The sequence below is a fragment of the Dreissena polymorpha genome, chromosome 9, assembly GCF_020536995.1.
Source record: "Dreissena polymorpha isolate Duluth1 chromosome 9, UMN_Dpol_1.0, whole genome shotgun sequence".
Classification (NCBI taxonomy): domain Eukaryota; kingdom Metazoa; phylum Mollusca; class Bivalvia; order Myida; family Dreissenidae; genus Dreissena; species Dreissena polymorpha.
In genome coordinates, this window is record NC_068363.1 from 99,633,471 (window position 1) to 99,639,974 (window position 6,504).

General features: G+C 36.2%; 1 long non-coding RNA gene across 1 annotated transcript; it reads left to right on the plus strand.

Annotated features, from left to right (window-relative positions):
- The first annotated feature begins 200 nt into the window (after nt 1–200).
- On the plus strand, nt 201–997 carry LOC127845325 (uncharacterized). The gene is made up of 2 exons (XR_008033179.1): nt 201–770; nt 857–997. It is a non-coding gene; the product is annotated as an uncharacterized LOC127845325 (long non-coding RNA).
- The last annotated feature ends 5,507 nt before the right edge of the window (nt 998–6,504 follow it).

A 6,504-nucleotide genomic window follows, 5' to 3' on the forward strand; every position in this document is an offset into this window, starting at 1 on the left:
AGAGTCGAGTGATTTTTGCGTCGGTCGAGTGAAAATTCCAAGGCAGTAGCCCGATTGGTAGATTGCATTTTTTCGTGTCCGAACTTTGTAACACGTCCGAAAAAGATTCATAGAGACGCTTATTCAAAACTGCATTGTTATTTCCCTTGAGCACTCATTGATTAGACGCTTATTGAACAGTGTTGTAAGTCAATCTCGCGAGACGCTATAACTATTATTACTACTGGGTGGAGAACATGCGGCGATAAATTCATTTTAATGTCTTTTCTGCATTATTTTGAGCGCGCAACCCACTAACATCAACTGCAAAATGAGAATGAAGGTTGCAACAAAAAATATGAACAGTCATTGAAATGAAAATTGCAACCGTTATGGAAAAATAATCAGCTTCGTTTTGATGTCTCCAAGTTGCCACCTTGGAGTACAAGTATTGGGGACTTTGATTCTGAGCCATCATTTCTGACTGGCTGGCTGGTTAGTGCATTTCATACGTAATGTAAGCAAACAACATGCAATTAAATATCATGCACTAACTTACAAGTATAGTTTTTAACAGATAACATTAATCTGTCAATAAACGAATCCTGACATTAAATGCAAATGTTTTAATTTTTATACATTGTAATACTGCATTTTAGATGCTGGTACAATTGGCGACAAAGCAGATGTGGCTTAGGCAATGGAACTACTGCTAAACAAGATGTTTTATATCAAGCCCACTCAGAAGTTAGGGCAGAAAGTTACCTTCTTGTTCTACTTATTATGCACTGGTATAATTGCTAGTTTGACAATGCATTTACTTATTCAGATATTTAGTGTAAAATTCATATGTTATAACAATTTTTTTTGTTTTCAGGCGCTTTTAAGAGCATACCTAACATGTCAGACCGGGATGTCGGTGACTCAGACAATGACCATGATGGAATGGAGATGTCTGGAGACCTTGTGATAAATTTTTTGTCAGATATTAACTGTGAATAAAACAGAATCAAGTGTTTATTTGTTTAATCTTTATTGTTCTATATTTCTTCAATGCAAACATAGTTAAAAATGTAAAAGAATTATAACATTCATTTCGGGCTAGTTAAAATTGATTCGGGCTAGTGAAATTTCCAAGCTGGTAGCCTGGCTTGGCTAGTGCCTAAAAAAAATTAATGCCAAGACTGCTTGAGATCACAAGCCAAAGGCATACACTGACTAAATGGGCAGGTAGGCATGGAGGTTGGTCCAATCATGTAATCTGCATTACACCCTTCAAGAGGAATGGTGCTGATCATGTTCAATATGTGTTCAATCCCTGTTTAATAGTGTTCATATACCACTTAATAACATTATTTGCAAATATGGCTGCATGTTTTGAAGATGTTTCTTGACTTTTGGTCTTGTTGTGTGTCTTTGATGTGTTTGGTAGTGTTGTTTGAGCAGATTAATACCACGGTAGGTTGTTCTCTCGTATGCCCTGCTGAGTTGTTTATGTTCACTTAACAACTTAACTATTCAGCAATGAAATTCCTGCCATGAACTTTTTGATCCATTATGTAATCGCTCCAAAAGTGTAAGGAAGACTTAATGGCTGAAAAAGTGTTCCCAAGATATATTCATTACTATATTTACAAGAATTTTATAGCCTGCTTAGGCGTAAGATTGATGTATTTTGCATTGTTGTTTTTGTGGTTTTCTTCACAGCGTGAACGGAAAGTAGCACCACTGTGCCTAGAATGATTTGATATTATGATCCTATAAAGCATGCATTCCAACCAGTGTTTTTGTGCTACTTAAGTTGTGAAAAAGCCAATTTTTCCTTACTTTTTTTAAAATCATGAATCATCATGATATAAAAGAACTTGTCACAGTTTCTTGTCTATTTCTGTCAGCCTTGAATGACAGGCCATATTCAACATCACACCAGGAAATTGCTTTTCTTATAGCAATAATATTGTAACACTATTTGTTCTTTTCAGATAAACAGTATGATAGTATTTGAAGTTTTTATATTCAGTTCATGACGTTCTGAATTTCCATGGGTCCATTTGATATTGCAATACTCAAATTTATAACGCTGATGAGGATTTCCAAGCCCCAACTTGGAAAAAAAAAACAGTAATGTACTGGTAAAAACTTTTTGTGTACATGAATTAGAATATTATTGCAATTTTTAAAACAATTTGTAGGAATCCTTTATTTGTGAGATGGGCACTTACAATACAAGAGTTACACAGATTAGTCACAGTATTTGATCAGATCCATGTTTCTCATTAAATGTTCTAAAAAAATTAAGGTTTCTTATGAATTAAGATTTTAATGGTGATACTTAGCTTTGAAGTACTTAAAGCTAAGCTTAGCTTTAATGTGTTCATTAATTACTCCAAGAGTATCTTTTACTTTCATGTGGATGCCACTTTGTCTTTTTTCAATTATAATGATCATAAAGAACACAAACCTTCAATGAGGTACCCAAACAGACTAGATGCGCAAAAACTGGTTGCTTACGTGTATTTGTATCACATCTTTTAAGAGCAATGGTGCTATGATTTCCAACATGTTCAAATCCATGTTTAATAGTGTTAAAATTTCACTTGATAACATTAGTTTGCTCCATAACAAAGCAAAAGCTTGCTGTTTTGTAAAAAATATTCTTGACCTTTGTTGTTGTTTGGTGTCTTTGATGTGTTTGGTAGTGTGAGCAGATGAGTATCAAAACCAAGTTTTCCCTTTGTATGCCTGCTGAGGTTTTTGTGTTTTGTATGAACTTTAAATACTGAATTGGAGTTTTCAAAAATAAAAATGCCTGGCCTTGAAATATTGCTCCATTACCTAATGGCTCCAACAGTACTAGGGAGATACTTCATGATTTCTTTTCTTTCCACAAGAATTTGAAAAGCCTCCTTAAGTATAGATGTATAGGTTTTGCATAGTTTTTATGTGGTTTCCTGTAACATATGGAGTTGAAACTGGAAAAACCTTTTCTTAGAGGGTTAATTTATGAGTTGCAATTACACTTGCATTGTGACCACTATGTTTGTGCTACAAAAGTATACTGCATGAATAAGGTGCCCCTTCTGTCTGGTTTGCATGCCTGGATTATCTATTTGGAAACACCAATTTTATGGGAAAAGCAACATTTTTAGCTCACCTGATTGCTCAGGTGAGCTTTTGTGACCTGTCTTTGTCCGTCGTATGTCGTCTGTCCGTTAACATTTGCTCGTAACATTATAGAGCCACATTTCTTGTCCCATCTTCATGAAACTTGGTCAGAAGCTTTGTCCCCAATGAAATCTCGGCCGAGTGCGAAACTGGGTTGTGCCGGGTCAAAAACTAGTTCACTAGGTAAAAAAAAAGAAAAACCTTGTAAACACTGTAGAAGTCACATTTCATACCCAATCTTCATGTAACTCTGTCAAAATGTTTGTCTTAATGATATCTTGGAGTTTAAAAGTGGTTCCGATCCTTTAAAAAACATGGCTGCCAGTGGGTGGCAGTATTTTCCTTCTTTGGCTATAGAGAAAACACTGTAGAAGTCACAATTTTTGCCCAATCATTATGAAAGGTGGTGAAAACATTGGTTCAATGATGTCTCGGACGAGTTTGAAAATGGTCGAGATCGGTGAAGAAAACATGGCAGCCAGTGGGCGGGGGCAATCTCTATATGTATATAGTGGCAGTTTTCCCTATTTGGCTATAGATAAAACTTGTAAACACTCTAGAAGGCACAATTTTTGCCCAATCATCATGAAAGTTGGTCAAAACATTGGTTTTATTGATATCTCAGACGAGTTTGAAAATGGTCGGGATCGGTGAAAAAACAGCCGCCAGTGGACGGGGCATTTTCTCTATATGTATATAGTGAAAGCATGTGAACACAGTAGAAGTCACATTTTTGGCCCAATTTTCATAAAACTTGCTCAGAACATTTGTTTCCTTGATACGAGAGTTGAGTTAAAAAATTGTTCCGGTCAGTTGAATAACATGGCTGCTGGGAGGGGGGGCAGTTTTCTCATTATGCCCCCCCCCCCCCCCCTATCGAAGAAGAGGGGTATATTGTTTTGCTCATGTCGGTCCGTCCGTCCACCAGATGGTTTCCGGATGATAACTCAAGAGCGCTTATGCCAAGGATCATGAAACTTCATAGGTACATTGGACATGACTAGCAGATGACTCCTATTGATTTTCAGGTCACTAGGTCAAAGGTCAAGGTCACGATGACCCGAAATAGTAAAATGGTTTCCGGATGATAACTCAAGAACACTTATGCCTAGGATCATGAAACTTCATAGATACATTGATCATGACTCTCAGATGACCCCTATTGATTTTCAGGTCACTAGGTCAAAGGTCAAGGTCACACTGACCCAAAGCAGTAAAATGGACCATGTCAAGTCTTTGTCTACCTTGCTGGGTCAAGTGGGGTCATACTGTACCACCATGTCAAGTCTTGGTCTACCTTGCTGGGTCAAGTGGAGTAATTCTGTACCACCATGTCAAGTCTTGGCCTACCTTGCTGGGTCAAGTGGGGTAATACTGTACCACCATGTCAAGTCTTGGCCTACCTTGCTGTGTCAAGTGGAGTATTACTGTACTACCATGTCAAGTCTTGATCTACCTTGCTGGGTCAAGTGGGGTAATAATGTACCACCATGTCAAGTTTTGGTCTACCTTGCTGGGTCAAGTGGAGTAATACTGTACCACCATGTCAAGTCTTGGTTTACCTTGCTGGGTCAAGTGGGGTATTACTGTACTACCATGTCAAGTCTTGGTCTACCTTGATGGGTCAAGTGGGTAAATATTGTACCACCATGTCGAGTCTTGGTCTACCTTGATGGGTCAAGTGGAGTAATACTGTACCACCATGTCAAGTCTTGGTCTACCTTAAAATATGGTGAGTGCTCTAGTAGTGTTTCAAAACATCAACTGTTTGAAATTGATGAAATAAAAAAAAAAAAATGTCATTCTCTGGGCCTTGCATTATACAACATAGCGCGAGTAGATTACATTCTTTACAACAATACTGTTTTTACATGAGATGGAACGATTATGTATAGTTCCTGGGGATTAACACAAGTGTGTACGTTTTGGAACTACTACTACTACTACGACACGACTACTACGACTACTACACTACTACTACTACTACTACTACTACTACTATTACTACTACTACTACTATATACTACTACACTACTACTACTACTACTACTACTACGACTACTACTACTACTACTACTACTACTACTACTACTACTACTACTACTACGACTACTACACTACTACTACTACTACTACTACTACTACTACTACTACTACTATACTACTACTACTACTACTACTACTACTACTACTACTACTACTACTACTACTACTACTACTACTACAACTACTACAACTACTACTACACTACTACTACTACTACTATTACTACTACTACCACTACTACTACTACTACTTAGTAAATTAATCTTTAATTAATTTAAATTGCTTTGTCTCAAAAATTTATTTTCTGGTTACTATATTAGATATATGCACATGGATGTTAGAACAACAACGAAAATAATAATTATTATGTATAATATGATATGATTGACTAAATACAATTGCTAATACATATGTACCTCTGTAAATATTATCAGTTTTAATTTAGATTTATGTTGGAAATGAGTAAAAAATGGAATATTCAAGAAATCATCCATTTCTGATTTTAATCACACTATGCTGCTTGAGATAACTGTTGTCCACCGCATAAAAACATTAACCCGCAGCCTGTTCAGTTTCATGCTGTTTGCTGCTCATCAGTATCTAAGGGTTGGAAATGAAGCATTTAAAACTTGAATCTAGTAAGAAAGGTCTTTAATTAAATTTAACTTTCTTAGGGACTACAAATGCATGAAAATACATATCTATGTGGTAAAAAGGGTTAAACTGAAATTGCTCACAGGAAGACTTTTATGAATAAATTTCTTCTCATTAATGTTTCTCATTGAACATTCCAAATGTTAAAAGATTTGTTATGAAAAAAGTAAACTTTTAATGTGTCAGTTTAATGATTACTTTTATATGTATGCAAAATTGTTTCATAATGATCCTTTAAGATCACAAGCGAAAGGTATCCACTGACTAAATGGGCTGGTAGGCATGCGGTTGGTCCAATTGTGTAATCTGCATTACACCCTTCAAGAGGAATGGTGCTGATGCTGTTCAACATGTGTTTCAACTCCTGATTTATAGTGTTCAAACTCCACTTAATAACATTAATTTGCAAAGCTGGCTGCATATTTTGAAGTGTTTGGTAATGTTGTTTGAGCAGATTAATTCCACAAGAGGTTCTTCTCTTGTATGCCTTGCTGACTTGTTTATGTTCACTTAACAACTTAACTATTCAGCAATGATATTCCTGCCATTTAACTTTTGTTCCATTATGTAATGGCTCCAAATCATAAAGAAGACATAATGGCTCAAAAGTGTTCCCAAGGTATTTTCATGACTATTTCGCAAGAATTTTATAGCCTGCTT